This window comes from Crassostrea angulata, chromosome 6 (genome assembly GCF_025612915.1).
Source record: "Crassostrea angulata isolate pt1a10 chromosome 6, ASM2561291v2, whole genome shotgun sequence".
Taxonomy (NCBI): Eukaryota; Metazoa; Mollusca; class Bivalvia; order Ostreida; family Ostreidae; genus Magallana; species Magallana angulata.
This window is the reverse complement of record NC_069116.1, coordinates 15,278,744-15,296,856: the sequence shown is the minus strand read 5'-3', so window position 1 is coordinate 15,296,856 and position 18,113 is coordinate 15,278,744.

The window sequence follows — 18,113 nt, the reverse complement described above, 5'->3', positions numbered from 1 at the left end:
ATTAAAAATCACATTTGTCTGAAGTATGGGTTTGTTATTGCATTTGAAACGAGCAATAAATGTCTTGTAAAGCATTTTCTAACAACTTTGAACAACATTTTAAGATGCCATGAAAATGGGCTTGAAAAGCATGACATCTTTACGAGATTGATGCTTTCTACTGTTTCGTCTCAAATAAAATTATAAAATTCAGTTGAATTATTAATTTTCTTTGTCGCGTGGTTATTTGTCTTTTTTTCCCCTGTTACTAATGCAATGTTTGTTCGATATTCTTATTTTTAAACTAGTTTGAAAAGGAAAAAAAACGAAATTCTTTAACAATAACCTTTCCATAGAAACTGGGAAATGATTGTTTAACTGGACATTAACATCTAAAAACTTATTTAAATAAAAGGAAACTTTTTATGAATCATAAGATTTTTATTTTCAAATTCAAAACGTTTTGATATTTACAATGTAATTAGGAAAATTAGAATAATCACGGTATCTTATCAATAAATAGTAAATTAATAAAAATGAAATTAATGAAAAGTCAATGAAATGTTTCTTTATGAATAATTATTAAAAAAATTGATGTTTTTTTTTAAAAATAAATGGGCAACTAAATTCGATCCTTTTTTTGGGGGGGGGGTGTTGTTTTTGCTGTGTTTAAATTGGTACAAACGCCTTTGAGGCAAAGTAATAGAGTGACAGCAATGACTGATCATGAGCTAGGACTCAAACTTTTACTTCTCTTGCTTGATTGATTGGGAACAAAATCAAACGTTAATGGTTCTGTACAACATCAAAGCCGCTTCGATGCCATTTACATCTCTAAATACATTCAACCACTGCAGAAAATGATTGATTATAAATCAATTAAACAGATAATTTACGTGCCATTTTACACTTATTTTTCGATTTACGAGCACCTCATGATTTTTTACAAACTCTGTATGTCATTTGGTGGACGGCATCTACAGTTCCTCTTTGCGACATGAACCCTTTCCCTTTATTGACTTTTGATTGCACTTAGGTCAGGACTTGATACAAAGTGTATTATATAAATATAATTTCTAAATTAAAAGACTGAATTGTTATTGCAAAATTATTTTAACATTAGTAACGAAAAGTAGCTTGTATGAAATGTAGTATACAATATACATGTACATGTATGTTAAAGATCGTTTAATGGTCAGAACCAAAAATACATGTAGGTGTCTACAAGGAAGAATTTTACTGAGTGCTTCATTACTGCATAAATGGAAATTGATATGGTGTGGGGAGAACACAAATGTTTCATATTTTATTGCGTGGACCCTGAGGTCCACGCAGAAAATATATAAGCGAAGTTAAACCGGATGCTATGGGGAGAATTCAGCCTGCTCATGAGCTAGCCTGGTTCCTGTGCGTAATGGGTAGCTCAGGGAATCAGGCTAGCACACGTTTATCTGAATCGGGATTTCGTGCCATATGCACACATAAGTTCAAAGGCGCTGTAATTGTAAAGTTGTCGGTAAACAGTACAGAAACAAAGTATACGTTTAATAAATGATTGGCATGTGATATGAACTATCAGTATTTTGAAATAAGTTAATGTTATGCCGAAACTACAACATGCATCAACTAGCATAATTTGCAATGTTTTGTTGTTTTCCGAATACACATGTAACTTAACTTTACTTTTATAGTAGGCGAGGCTAGAGAACTTTCCGATTAATTTTTTTTCAGCATTTAAGCATGATTGAATAAATATGTCACTGTATAAAAGTTAAAATCTCGAGAAAAATGCATCAAAATATGAAATACAGCTGTTACTGCATAGGTAACAAAGTAGTGCGAAACGAAATGTGTGCGCAAATAGTAGAATTCACCAAATGCCTGATACTATACATGTACATGCAAACTTCATTCATAGATAGATCATAATTATTTTAGAAGTATGAATCCTTTAAATTCTGAGATAAAAAGTCAGGGCTATACATACATGTATACGTAATACAACGTACACATTTAGTGGTTAAAAGCAGAGGGCTAGAGTTGGTGGAATCTCTGATAATCTTAAGGCTTTCACGTTTTCGTTGGAAACACATGCAAATGGTCCACGTATTGTAGTCCTTTTTTAAAGGACAGCAACTTGTTGTATGATATTAATGAAAATTCAACCCATTGAGGTACTTTTAATTTAGCATTTACAACACCGATATCATTTGCTAGCATACTTTTTGGAATGACATCTTAATGATTCATTTATGCCACAAAATTATTTCACAAATGGACCATTTTTTTGGTGAACAAAATCCCATATTTGTCAATCTTTTTGTCAAAAACTTTTTCATACAGTGATTAAAACAAGATTGGAATGTTAAGTTTTCAAATTGCCCAATGAATTTATCCTGAAATGAATCATCCAGAAATACCGTCTCTTCATTTTTTTGTCTGCGTTTCTGGGAGCATCGCTGGTTTCATTAAAGTATTTAAATACCAATAAACATTGCATGGACATATATATGCAATGTAAATTGTGCAATTTTGACCAGGACTGGTTATAGGTCAATTTTAATGATTGACTTTTAGATTTTGAAATTCTGGGTCCTTAAGTACTACAAGGTGTGTCGGTTCCAGACGTCAAACATGTTTTGCACTCGGAAATCAAAGTCTCTTAAGAAAAAAAAAAATACCAAACGTGACTTTTTCTTGATTTGAAATTTTTAAATCGGTTTAAAAAAAAATTACAAAACAGATGATAATGCATATAAATTTTATTAAATTAGATAAATCAATCTTGACAGAATATTTGAAAAATAGTTAAATGTTCATAAATCAATACTTAGTTTATCTTTTCGCTTCTCTGTAATAAAGATGCTGCGTTTTAATAATTCAATAAGAAAAATAAACAATATAAGTTGAAATAACTTGTTAATTAAACTAAGGTGGCTTGCAACATTAGAACACTTCTCGCGCGTTTCCAATTGTTTAAAAATTATTTATTTTTATTTCATTTACTTATCTTACATTTTTTAAATAAACGTAGGACAAAACCGGCAAATAACATTAACTGCCAATGCTGTTTCTATCATAAAACCTTATCCCCCTAGAATTCTAGACGATGTTAAAACTATAAAACTGTCCTCCCACAACATTTTCTTCAAATTCAGACATTTATTTAATATACAATCTATTAAATTATATGACTTGAAACCGCCTTTTATTAAATTAATTACATGTAAGCCATTTATTGGTCAACATGACACTTTATGGGTAGATTACTCAGCCAAATTTACACCTGTCTTTTAACCAATTAATAATTGATCGTGCAGAGTAAGTAAAAGTAACTGAAGTATTTTTAATGTACATCAGCTACGTTAGATAAAAGAAATAGCCAAGCCGTCTTATATTGTAATCATCATGATTATTTTTTTTTTGTTAGGTTGCTGAAGGTTTCGACCGATCGATAAACTGGATGGAACTAGATCGTGTAGATTTAGAACTATGATTCACAATAGGTTTTCTTGAAAAAAATATAGGAGAAAATACCTGGATGGTGTAAATATAGACTACTTAGTGGGTGTAAATATAAGCTATTAAATGGGAGGATTACTGTTAATTAATGTTACAGTAGCGTTGTCAAATAATTAACTACTCTTAAGATATTTAATCCATATTAGAACCTAATTTTCTAACTTAAAATATCCATCATGTATTACATACCCTGATATCAATTCAAAGCATTTTAAAGAAGAAAAGGATTTACAAAGAGAATTTTTCGAAAATATTATTACCTAACCAGTAATTGATTAATGAAGATTGCAATAAGGTCTATAGGGACAAGCAAATTTTTGAAAATTAAAAAGTTAACATAAATACTAAGAATATCTATAAATGCTTTCATGGAAATGTATTTAATCATTAGGAATAGAAAAAAATCTATTGAAAACAAATTTTATATCGGATTGATTTTTCTAAACTGATTTCTATAGATGGCAATCATAGGGACAACTTTTTCAATAACTGGAAAAGGTCATTTATTGGTACACATTCCGCTCTTACATACTTAAAGATGAAAATTATGCTAAAGTTTATTGAATATTAAGACCATACTTATCTGCAACATGTATGCATCCAGATTCATTGAATCAGGGGCTATTATGGATCAATTACCTTTAAAAATGATTCTGTTTTTATAGTGTTCTTTGTCTTTTAGAGACGTTAGTCTTATCAAACACTGTCTAGTTCAACTAGATCAGAAAAAAAACATCTCACTGCGGGGTGGGGGGTTTAGGGCATATATCGTGCCAATGCCTACATGGAACTCCGGCTTTCAAACTTATCCATAGATCTTCTCTAACCACTGTCACTGGATGTATTCACGAAGCTTTAAGGACGGAATATGGTATGTCCTGGTAACGTCCTAGTCCTTCTTCCATTTCGTGAAGCTAACCTTAACTTAGACTCCACTATAACTATAAGACACTTCTTTCTTATATACTTGTCATAACATTTTCAAGGTAGGGAAACTGCTCTTCAACGTTTCGATCGAAGAAGACAACCAAATCGAATGCAATCCTCTTGGTATGAGTTGATTAATACACGAATTAATATCTTATGATTTAAGTTATAAATATCACCAATTTCTTTTGATTTTAACATATTTTATTGTATACATATATATAGGATACATATACAAATGGTTTGGACACAAGTTCTGACAACTTACTAGGTCTTTAACCATTTAATAGAATTTTTTTTACAAAACTTACAACTGTTATTGCATGATATAGAATTGTTATTACGATAAATTAAAATAAGTGATATATACCAGAATAAGTTTTTATTGAAATAATGGAACTGGGATGAAATATTTCATGGTTCTATATATAATACATGGGTTCAGAAGATGTTTATATAATGTAGAATCGATGGTCCTCTATGATAAATAACGTTTTATTTAAGATCGTTTTAAACTTCAAAGATATCAAACTTATTCTAAACCTATTTAGACAAAAATCTGCCATTCTTTTAGGAATGACAAGAGTGTTAACTATAGACAAGGTACACAACTTTGGATTGTGACCATTTCAAGAGCTTATTCGACCTTTGATATAGGACACTGTTTCAAAGTCTCTTCATATTCTCTACACACGGACACTCTTTGGGTGAAATTTTAGTCTAATTGGACCCTGGAGAGAAAAAAATATGCCCTGTACATAGTTTTACACAGAAAGGATTCCCGACCTTGACTTGTTGTTATTGGTTCAAGGTCACTGCAAAATATCTAGCCATGAACACTGTAAGGTTAAAGTTTGAGCCCAATTAAAAAAAGGAAATTATACTCCGGGCAAATGTAATCAGACTAACTGACGAATTGGTTTCTAAAGATACCTGCAGAACTGGACATATATGAGAATGCATTAAATTTCTTACAAGGCAATACTTTTTGTCAATAATATCCGTTTATTTGAATAAAGTTTCTCTCGTTTCAGTAGTATAAAGCTAAATGTTGAATATTCTAATGAAATGATTTTTTAAAACGTGGTTGTCATATTTATTTTTACAACTAATAGCTCTTTCCATATCAGAATATCAATTAATTCTGAATTGAAATTGATATTCTTTTTGAGTAAGTTTGTTTTTATTCCTAATGTATATATATCTGCTATGCGTATGTAAAACAAACTAAGTACAATTGAAGCTGAGGTCATTTCGTTTGTGTACACTTTTTTCCGTGGATGTATTTAAAAAACATTTTTTTTTGCTGGAAATTTCTTTAAGTTTTGTACGTCTAATAAACTTAAAGAAATAAGAATGACATAGTATGAAAGGATAACCTAACTGAAGATGTTCTATTAATACAGTTGAGATAATTTTCAATATGTATCTTAAATTGATCTTACAATGTTGTAACTCTCTTCCCAAGTCATTTCTTAGAAGCTTTCTTTGGCCGACTGTTATTAATGCGAAAGTTTTGTTTACATGCCTGCAGCACAGTAGATCGGACCGCATAGGTAATCTCGTAAAATCCCCAAACTGTCTTCTGTCAAAATATTATATCAAAATTGGTTTTACCAACTATGACAATAGTTTTAACTACACTGTTTTGATTATTAATACAGTGTAATGTTAATTCGTTTTGAGGAAATTGTACTGCCCAAAATGCATAAATGATACATTACTGATAAAGTATGCAAGAATGAAACAATTACTGCTAAAGAATGCAATGGTGTTGTGGAGAAGAACTATTTTGATAAATGCCTGAGTCATTTATTACCATTTTGCAGGAGCAAAATGCTTTTCATAATAAAACTATGACTAATTCTAATTAAAGAAACATTCTGTATAACAATTATATGTAACCTTTGAAGCATTCTATTTTAACTATGTGGTGTCCATTCAAACACCTGGCGACTGTTCGGAAATTACTACTCTAATTACTTTCAACGAAGCGTACACCATTGCCGACAGAAATTAACCTTTCTTAATTGATACATATGTCATAATCATGATTGACCTTCAGACTGTTCAATTTACTAACGGTTTTCTCTATAACCAGTAACCAGAAAGTAAATATGAATTTATTTTATATTTCAAAGTTTAGGTGGTTTTAGCGTCATTTTTGTTCAAATGCTCATTTATTTTCGGTTGATTCTATTCCGAAAGCAAGTTTGACCTTTTATTTATTGATCAACATCACACCTGGGGAATTTTGTTTTTCGGTCTAAGTCATTTTAACCTCGAACGAGTCCTCGACATTTAACTGTGAGTACTGCTTATTGGAAATGGGATTTATTGTTAAAAAAGGCTCGAACTTGCGACCAAAGGGAAGAGAAGCGCAGAATCTGACCGACAATTAGTCCGGCAATGCAATTTTAGTCGAGGAGTCGCTCGCATGGTGCACAAAAAGTGAAATATTTGCTACGTTTCTTGTTGATAAACAGAAGGGGGGAAAAGATAGTTTTAAATATCTTTACACCATCCAGAGCACCTGCATTATTATATATATTATGGATATATGTCAGAAAACCTAAAATAGAGCACCAGTGTGTAAAAAAAAAATGTTCATTTATCGGAACAGAAAATGGATAGTAAAAGCTGACCATTCATGAAACCTCTTATTATTTAAAAAATGTCGAAAAATAAGAATTTGAGGCGAACCAAGTCGACCTCTATATGAATTAAAATACTAGGAAAGAATAAAAAAAGGATTCTCATGATTTAAAATAGGGTATATGAAGGATATACATGTATCTCGATTATCTCTCCTTGGATGTATTACGGATACTAGGTTAATTTGCAAGCTGAACCCAACGCCAACGCCTAATCTACCTATATCTAAACACTCTCTTAAACGCATTTATAACGACATTCATAATTTTGTTTTTTTAATTTTCCCCGTATGCACATACTGCTTGCAAAAGATCATTTGATATACTGGTATTTTGATCATTGCGTTACACTAACGTATAAAAATAATTCCCGACCCTGAGCCGCAAATCGCTAAGTACCGCAGTCACTTTAACGTTCCAAATACAATATTATACAACAAGTCTACAAAAAGCGTTCACTTTTGATCTCTTTCATTTAAAAAGTTGGAAAAAATACCCATAGATGTACAAAGCTTTTAAAATCAAAAGGCCGTATATCTCTCTACAACGGTATTTGCTGTGTGAAAAAGCTAGAAGGAAACTTTTGTCAGTTTTAACATAAACATTAATTCAAACGGTTTTGTTATATATTCATTGCCAGTTCTAAACGACATGGTGTACTGAACAAACCCGGTGCACCATAATAAAAGAATTAAAAGACATTTAGCGGCATTGAAGCTATGAATGCTTGCATTCTTATGAAACTATTCTCCAACGACAGAAGCGCAATTTACTAAAACGACATAAACCTAACATTAATATTAAATTATTTTTCATCTTTTGTCTCTACTCCTCCCATATACTATTAAACAGATTTTCTGGTCCATAAACTCGAAGCTAAGGATTAAGGCTTTGCAAATCTTTAGAACCATACGTTAACACGGAGGTGTAAAATCAATGTATGATAGATCCACTGAAGAATAACATATAAAACTTGTCCAAAATACGATGAATTAAGAAAGCACTATTAACATTATCACAACACGTCATCGAGTAACAATATCTGAAAAGTTGATCAGTTCATATAAATTTCACAGTACATATAATATTCATAATAACTCTTGAAAAAAAATCAACTCCCTTGCTCCCTTGTCATCATAAAGCATTATTTTTCTATGTTCCAAAATTTGCTTTCTATTTTAAAACGAGGTATTTAATGCATATTGTCAATGCGTTGAGGAAACAAGCCCGCACTTTGAGTCAAGTTTGTTTTTTTGAATCGATGATTTAGATCTGGCGAATGAAGCATCAAAGGTGAGACATGTGCATATAAAATTTTATTTTTGATATGACGTGTAGTAAATAAGGAATGAAAATGTGATAAATAGATATTGCACCAAGTCTACGTCTAAACTTAGAAGTTATAATCGATTACCAGAAGCAAATACTGCACTACAATACGTCACAGCAATGTTGATATTGATGTGTTACACGTGCCTTAAGGAATTTGAACTAATAACTTTGATTTAACATTGTTTAATTTCTTTTTTTAACGTAAAACTAAACATTTACCTTATTTTATGGAAATACTACGTAGGTAGGATTGGGGGAATCCCGCAACATCCATTTCACTGCGCATCATACAAATTATATACATTATATTCCTTTACTGGCAGTATTAAGACAATAAACGCACCAACAACCTTTTTGCAGCAAGTATCAATGCTGAATTTTTTTCATTTTTGAATCGATGTAAGATACTAGTAACACACCTCACCAAAAATAAAATATAATTGATTAATTTTATTTTGGGATGTTGGTGTTACAAAATTATCATGAATACAGCATGCACAGTCAATGTGAGCTTTTTGTTTGAAAACCAAATTAATTGACTAATAGAACAAAATAATTCTATGGTTAGATACAATTTTTTTTCCAGAGTTATTGTGTTTAAGATTTTCTAATTTAAAGCAATATGAGCTGTATTTTTTTGAATTTTATTTTGCTGCAAAAACCTGCTAGTATGATAGGTCTGCATGTAACTTAAACTTTTAGGATAAATAAGATTTGAAAAAAATAATTAATTTTTGTTAAAGGAAATATTTTTCTTCAAAGGAATATATAGCAAATCAATATTTGTACAGGACGACAGTAATTCAATTTTGCTCCAAATAAGGCTTCTTAACGGCCTTTTCCGCAAAAATATGGCTAACCGAAATTTAAAACCATGATATTTTTGTCATTTTAGTAGAATAGAACATTTTAGTAAAAAAAAAAATTCGACATGAAAAATGCAGCTCATATTGCTTTAAACATTAAACATTGCAATTTCAGATATATCCTTGTATAATTCAAATGCGTTTTTAATAGTATTACGACCATGTAATTCATTTAAACACACATATTGACCACACGCCCATTTTATAATGAAAAAAAAGTATCATGCAAAACCTGCATTAGGGCATGGAGTTTCCAATACGATGTCCAAAAATGTAACATTTGATTGACAGCTTGTCGATCCCTTGTGTTTTCATTCAAAATATAGCTTTCATCTATATCTATTTACCCAGGATCGTAGTTCTTGGTATTTTCAGAATAATAATAGGGGCCCTAACATATCCATCTAAAAGGACCATGTCCAAATTATAAGATAAGAGCTATAGAAAGACGTTGATGTAATCACCCTCTTGTAATTTAACTTATTGTAACATTCAACAGGTGAATGTAATGCTGCCAACATATGTTTTTGGCGGACGTAACAGTCCCATTACAGGTTATGGTCTGTGCATGGCACTAATTTTAGAAAGATAAAAACTAGTCTTTGTCCTAACATTAATTGCTTTTTTACATGAATTATTTCGTCATTGGTTTTTTTTTCACCAGCAAATTAAATTACTAACATGAAGTTAAAAATGCATTTTTTTAAAAGATTGCATCAGATCAGGAAGTTGCATCCCCTAAACAGTAATTAATTACATGATGATTAGAAAACAAAATAGGAATTTCATCATCTTGAGAGTCATCATGTCAGTGTGTTTAAAAATAACTTTAGAGTTTGCTTTTGTATTACACCGTTACACCTAAACTCTGTAGTTGGAATTTACGTTTTACTAACCATGAAGCGGATTATAAAAAGTGTAAAACTGTTCCCACCAAGTTTATACGAGTTCAAAATTCGTTCGCATATTTGTTTTACGTTTCATTTTTTTCTGCGATAGAATTTAATTTTCTTTGGTTTTAAGGGTTTTGTTATCAATGAAATGAATAGAGGTAAACCATATATCTAACAAACATGACTTCGATATTGTTTGCGATACATGTATGATATCGCAATGCTTAACTTCATTACATAACACATTTATTGTCAACATCGAACCAACATGTATGTATCTACTGTGACATCGTCGACATAGCAGTATTTGGCGACATCGTATCGGCATAGTGTCAGTATCGACATCGTGGCAACATTGTACCCATTTTCCCGTTTACTTTGCTTATATCATCTATACCGCCAAAATGTTATCAGAAGACATGAAATCAATAACCACTCTATCATCAGTGCTATCCTAAAATGATACGATACGGTATCTGAAGGCATAAACTATTATATGTTTTTAAGAAAATTGCTAAATATTGTGACATTTTCCTATACTATAGAGTATACCGAGCTCTTCAATTCATCGTGGGTAAAGTATACATGTATACATGTACGTCTCAAAATGGACCAAGACCATCCCTCATTCAAATACATGTACAGTGTACTTTTGAGGTTGACTACGTGTGGATTATTTCGTAATCAACCGAAACATTACGTATATAGTTACATGTACAAGAGAGCACAAACTGACTTCAGACTACTAAAAGGTGCAGTGACATTCCATTTATGGAAGAGTTAGCTGCTCCTGTTGTGTAAGATACTGATCGACAATACGATAAATAAATCTTTAATGTACACTTTTACTCACGTTATATGGATGAATTACTGATGCTGATGCTGACTATGTATTTTATCTGCATAGCCTGCTACATTCATTCTTGCATGAACTATCTAAGAAAAAACTTTTATTGCATTTAGCTAGTCATCAGAATCTTTCATCTAGGAACGTTTGATTTAGATTGTAAATACTGGGAAAAAACAATGCTGCTGTTCGCGATATTTCACAGAAGTTGAATTCAAAACAACACATACATATATGTTTGAATTCGACTTGTTTAAAAACATTTTAATTTTACATATACTATATCACCCAACTTGAAAACGGAATTGATTTGATATCATATGTCAACATATGTCTAATTGTTTTCAAGGCGTTTATAAAATTCAATTAGTCAACCTCATGCGGAGGCGAATTATTGCTATTGAAGGGAAAATGGTACATAGACCACAGAGAGAGGCGGGCCCTGACCGCAGTCGTCTCACTTCATATACAAGACTGATCAAAGATACACCAATGCAAAACAAAAAACCAATGATCGTTCATATGCAATGGAGGTGTTATGCACATCTTGCTTTCAAGTTAAACAAAATGACTTTTTTCTCAAATTTTTGTTCACAAATTTTCTAGAACGTTATTACCAGGCAAAATTTCCCTTGTTCGGGAAAAGGGGTCCTGATTAAGTATTTAGATATTATTAATGGAACTTTTAACCATAATTTTAACATTTCTTAGAACTAATTTTTTACAACATATTTTTGTTGAACCTACGCCTAAAACCACTTCACGTGCAGATCGATAAAACATGTGTTTATCAATTCGAAGACATAAGGAAACTGATCCTGGAGTGAACTTTCTGTTATGAACAAAAATGCATGTGCGCACAAAGCTTACGTTTTGTCTTTGATAAATGTTTTGAAGATGAAGGATGTCTTGATCGGAGTATAGTAGTGCTCTTATGTATAGGTGCTCTTATGTAAGGTGCTCTTATGCAAGGGTTGATTCAAAGTCGTTGATGTAACCACGTGCATGGAATAATTTATTGTCAAACTATATACATATAGACATGTTATCATTTGCATTAAACACTTTAAAAAACGAGTTTTCAATTTGACTGTAACAAGTAAACAAGAAACAGCCATTCATATAGTTTATATCTATGGACTGTTCCAAATGAATAAGAAGTGAAGAAGAATATACAAGTACCAACCAGAGTAAGGGCATATAAACTCTTATAAATCTTTCTCTTTGAAAAGACGCTTTATAAAAGATCAATTCTAGATTATAGAGTATTTCTAAAATACTGTCTCGCCACTCATGAATTCTTGAAATCTCGAATAAATGTGGGTTGTTCTAAGAGGTTTATCAGGAGTCGCGTTCCTCATAATATTTATTGATCAAGACTTATATACTTTTAGTTCAACTTATAGTTTAAAATTGTCTATTTCTTAAATAAATGACGATTTTCATTAAATTGCACGTGAACATTGTAACAAATCGATAGTAAATTGATTTAATCGATTAACACAACCAGGTTAGCCTATTATTTCACTTGCCACAGTTTAATTCATATCATCAAAAGAATTCTACATAGCAAGAAGTAGTTTACATGTATAAACAATAAAAATGACGCCCCTTTCTTTTTTATTTACAAAGAGTTGAGTATGAAAAAAATATGGTACTTTGCCAAACCTCTAATAGTACTAGTGTCTTTTGACACCTTCACAGGGTCGGAAGATGGGGCATCCAGATTATAGGATATACTTGTGGATCGAAACGTACTTAAACTATTTTAGTTCATAGTACTGATGCAGTGATGCTTTTTCTAAGTAACATACTCCTTGATATCATTTTTTTTTACAGTATTTGAAATGGGTTTTCCATTAAGACTATGAGAAGACCATAAAATGTGTACATTACTAAACTTTCCCACGTCCATTGGTGACGTAATTCGCACTTTTTGGAAATGGTATAGTCCTCGTGGGTCCATAAACACGGATCTATCATATGATATTCCGCTAGTCGTTTTACTTTAATAGTTATCAAATCATCAAATATTGCAACTTTACATTCGAAGTTCCTGGTTGGTTCAAATCCGGATATTATTTTTCACCCAGCAGAATTGATAGAGTCATGTATTTTAAATTTGCCCGGTTATCTCATTTCATCCAAAATTAGTGTACCACATTCATTAACTGGCGACGGGTAAACGGAAGGCTACTCCTACGAAATATGACATTTTATAGGTAGACAACTTAAGTTTGCATTATGTAAAATGATATTCTCCTCTACTCATTTACTTGATTTCTTAAATTTCGTTTCCTTCCGATGCGATTAAAGTTTCAAAGTATCAAATTATTTGTGTTTACTAGAGTTAATGGGCCCATCCTCTCTTGTTACATTCATATCCTGTGTTTTAACTCTTGAAATATTTATGACATTGTTATTTTTTTATATGCCATACGTCCTCAAAACTCGATAGTTTTACCAATTTTTAGCCGAGTTTTTGATTCGCCATTAGTAGTTAAAAATGATGGATTTTCTCGGTCAAACTTCGGGAAACTGCAAGCGTTAGAATTGTTGATATTTAAAGTTAGTAAAAAGAAGCAGACAAATATATGACAAATGTTATTTGACTAAATAAGGAGAGAGAGAGAATTTTAATACTAAAAAGATTCGTCTGATTAATGGCGTTTCAAATTTCCATTTTGATTGAAAAGATATGTTTTATCTCATACACGATTTTCGTTTATGATTTTGGGAAATTTCAATGAGCATCTTGATGTGCAAAATAGCATTTAATCCATTACGGTGGTATGCTGCTTTTTTATCTTTCGGTGATATTTTTTTCGATAAAGGATTTTTTAGTTATGTCACGTGCCTTAACATCAGTACAGATATGTACTTTTTGATGATCAAATTTATCTACTAGTCGTTTGAAAATTATTTAAATTGATATGTTTACGATGTTTCTTGAAGGCATGTTTTTTAACAAATTCAAAAAAATAAATCAACAAAATCTGTACATCAACTCAACATAAAACGTTCACCGTGTATCTCATTTTATAGTTAAAACTTGTTTCCTTCTGTAGCAAAATAATTTTTACTTCGATGAGAAACTTACATAGATACGTTGATAACATCGTTGAATCACATCAATGAATCACATCAAAGTACATGTATATTCATTCTGTGTTTATCAGAATGTTTAGAAAATATTTTGTTTACTTAAACTTAAGGTTTTTAAATTATTATTCATTTATTGGAAAAAACCATTTGTCGACAAAAATGTACAATGTATATAAAAGATTAAAATCAGATAAAATGATTAAAAAATGTTGGTACACTTTAAAGAAATTTAAATATTCAACAACTATATTTTCCCACAGAGATATATTGTTTACCAATTCTAGTTTATGAAAGATATTGATAAAAAAAAATCAAGTTCTTTCGGTTCTCCCGGAAAGCAATTTCAGAAGGTGACATGTTGTTGAATCGATAACAGAACGAATGGAAAAATAATGTTCCTTGGCAATAAAAAGTAATAAAATCCCATCAATGATGAGTTAAAAAGATCCGGCTGACAAATTGCATCACTCCTACTCTATTTGTAAATTAAGGACCAGAAATTTATCCTATTATCAGATTATGGTCAATAGCAGACTGTATAAAGATGTCTGTCTTACGGAGTGAAATTAACAACTTTTGCGATATTCCCTCCCCCGAAATTCCTCATACTATTTCCTTAACCAGAGAACCAAATTTACGCTCGATATCATTAATCGAATCAGATCATGGCATGTACACGTTTACATTTAAAAATCTCTTATACCAATAATCATTGGTGCTAGTATTGATACTTGCACTGTAGCAGAAATGAATACCAAAGAAGTAAGTGCCTAATGCATGTATCAGTATATACATATATGTGTTTGATTTACTTCTTTTGCAATGACTCCAAAGGTTTCCTAATAGCACTCAAGTAGATTTTTGTCTTTGTTTCTTTTACAGCTCTTCAGAACAAAATCAAATTACAACCATGATATCTTAAAGAATCAATCGACAAATTGAAGTTCTGCATTATCTTTTGACATTTTTAGGCACTTAAATATTTGATAATGTAAACACACACAAAAAAAAAGAAATAAAATTTTTGTCAATGGAACGAAAGAAGTCATATTCATAAAATGTAATCCGTGAAAAAATACATGTCTTGCTAGGATTAGAGAGGTGTTTAAAAAACATCAAGGTCTCGGACAGGAAGACATAGTTTCCTACAGGCAAATATCTACATGTAGCTTTACACAATGTTTGATTGGCCCTCCGAATATCAAATCTTGCATTAATGAGACATAGGTGGACTAATTAGTTATATAACGAGAGGCGTGGTTCCGTTACCCCAGGCAACATTGGTATGGTCAACCAATGGTAAACGTAGTTTAATATAACTTCATGTATATGTGTATCAATGAACCCACCAATGAAATCTGGATTTGACAAAGGTAGTATGAAAACTTGGAAGATGTTAGGATTCACATTAAGTAGTTCTAAATCCATGTCACAAATCTGTTTTGATTTATAAGAGTTTGAAAAACATACAGTATAGACGCAAAATATGTAAAACAAGAGAAGCTACATTGTACAAGTATAGACCGACAATGTTTATAAAAAATTAAGTTAAATGGATGGGGTTAATAGCCAATCCAAACGCCATCATCTTATCTTTCCTGACAAACATTGATGACTACAAGGTGAAATAGGCATATGCTAACTTAAAGAGGTTAAGCAGGTGATTCTAGACATATAAACACCTCGTTCTATGCAGAAAATGATACAGAACGTAACTAAAATCATCCGATACCGAAATCAATGAATGATTTTTCGCAGAGACCATATCTGTTTAACTGTAGTTCCTTAACCTATAAGGCGATTTCAAACGGATTAATGTCTACGTCACTGTCATTGTTTTACTTGTCATTAATATTTTGATAAGAAGAAAAAAACTTTATTCCAAATGAGTAAGTTTCAATCCTAACATGTATCACATGCCAAACAAAATTAAAGCAATAAGCTTGGCAATATGTTTAAACTCACATACTACATTCATATTTTTGACATACAGACTAAGATTCCATTGTCATCCGATTTCTGATAGAGTAATTTTCCAAATAAACATTGGACGAGAAACAAGAATGCAATGTTTTGGCAACTTGTCCTTAAATGTTTATTTCCCATGCAGAGAAACATTGCATCATTCCGTAGACACAGCGTTCCATTTTCGATTACCCTTTGTTAAAAGAAATGTGCTTGTTGTTATAAAACACAATGGTTGTGACCATGAGCAGACTAGTATAGAATTAAACCAATGAATGAATTAAAAGGAATGAATTGTCACTCCTGCAAAATAAATGGCGCTATTACAAGATATTTCATGAATTAACAGGCATTTTAAAAAAAATTCACGTTGTAACACATATGAAAAGACTTTACATCCCCAAAAACTTACTTCTGAGAGCCTTGTCTGTATCATTTGATAATTAACATGGGACTTTTAAGACAATAAAGCTAATTAACTATTTGATTTTGTATTGTATTAAAAAACCCAAGGTTAAAAAAATAGCTGTGACAAAGTTATTTTGCTGTATTCCTCGCGTTTATTATACATGTACTTGCTATGATTGTTTTCAATAAACGCTATATTTTGAAATAAAATTGTACTGAAAACATTAGGTAAGTTTGTAAAAATACAAATTTATACTATCACAGACCATAAATAAAACATAAGTATCTTAATTTTGAGCATCATTTTCAATATCCTTGCAATGATTTTTTTTTAAAATTATACGGTTTATTTACAAATAAAATGCAATCATAACGCTAGATAAGCTTGTATAATTCCATTATGACAGAAAATAAACAAAATATATCTTTATTTTGAGTGTCATGTTGGATATTGGCAATCTAAACGTATTTCATCATTTTCTTGGGTCACAATTCTAGTGTAGTTGGAATGCGTGTGTGTGCCAACACCTTACAAGACGTTCCGTAGTTATGGTCTGGTGACCCAATAACCAATTGTATCCCACAATTAAAGCAACCCATCGACCTCTCACAGCTGACAAAGACCCCTTGAATACAGATAAATGAAGCATTTAACAGATGAAATAACTTTCAGACACCATTGTTGGAAATCCCTGACGACAGTATCGAGTAGTGCTTTAAACGTCCGAGGATATCGTGTGACTGAATGTTTTCATCGCACCATGCTCTGAATATTCATCTCAAGAAGTTTTAAAGTTCATCGCTATCTTCGTTTACGAGAAAATTTCCATTTACAAAACCGTTAACAAAAACATAAAGACAACCATTTCCAGCCAACAAATTGAAATTTGGAAATTTTTTGTTAGATTCTATGTATTAAGGAGAAACCCAGCATATGTATTTTCGTAATAACATTCTATAAGTACTATGGAGTAAATATAAAATACTCCTAATACACGTGTTGAACTTAAGAAGTTCAAGTTCACAAAATATGCCTCACTGTAAATTCCTGAACTACTAAATGACCTCGTTCACTTCTTGAAACAAAGAAGTAAAACCCAAAAGCGGAACAGATACTACTAAGAAAAAATAATCATAAGATACCTGTTGAAGCCTTAAACTCTATGTCTAGAAAAATTTTTTAAAAAAACAACCCTCAAACAAGGCTCATGTGCTTTTGTACGCGTAGGGTAGAGATTGCAATTACTTCCGGGGATTAACTCAAGGATTATCGGTTTGCATACAAATGCGTGCAGAGATAACCCTTCACTCTGCATAACTCTAAGTAGGAGCAATTTTGTACTTTGATTGCTCTTGGTTCGTCACCAACTGATCACAATCGTTTTGTCACGTAACTCTGTTACATGCTTTGGTTGTGAGGACATGAACTTCCCTTCATAAAACAGCTGTCCCTCTCAAATAGACTCTTAATATCTCATTTCTCAATTCTGTTAAAAAAGATAAAAATATAATTAAACACTCTACTTCCACATCAAATTAATTATAATATGTGTAGACTTTCGTATCTGAAATACAACACAAAACTCGATATGAAAAAGAAGACATTTTTACATAA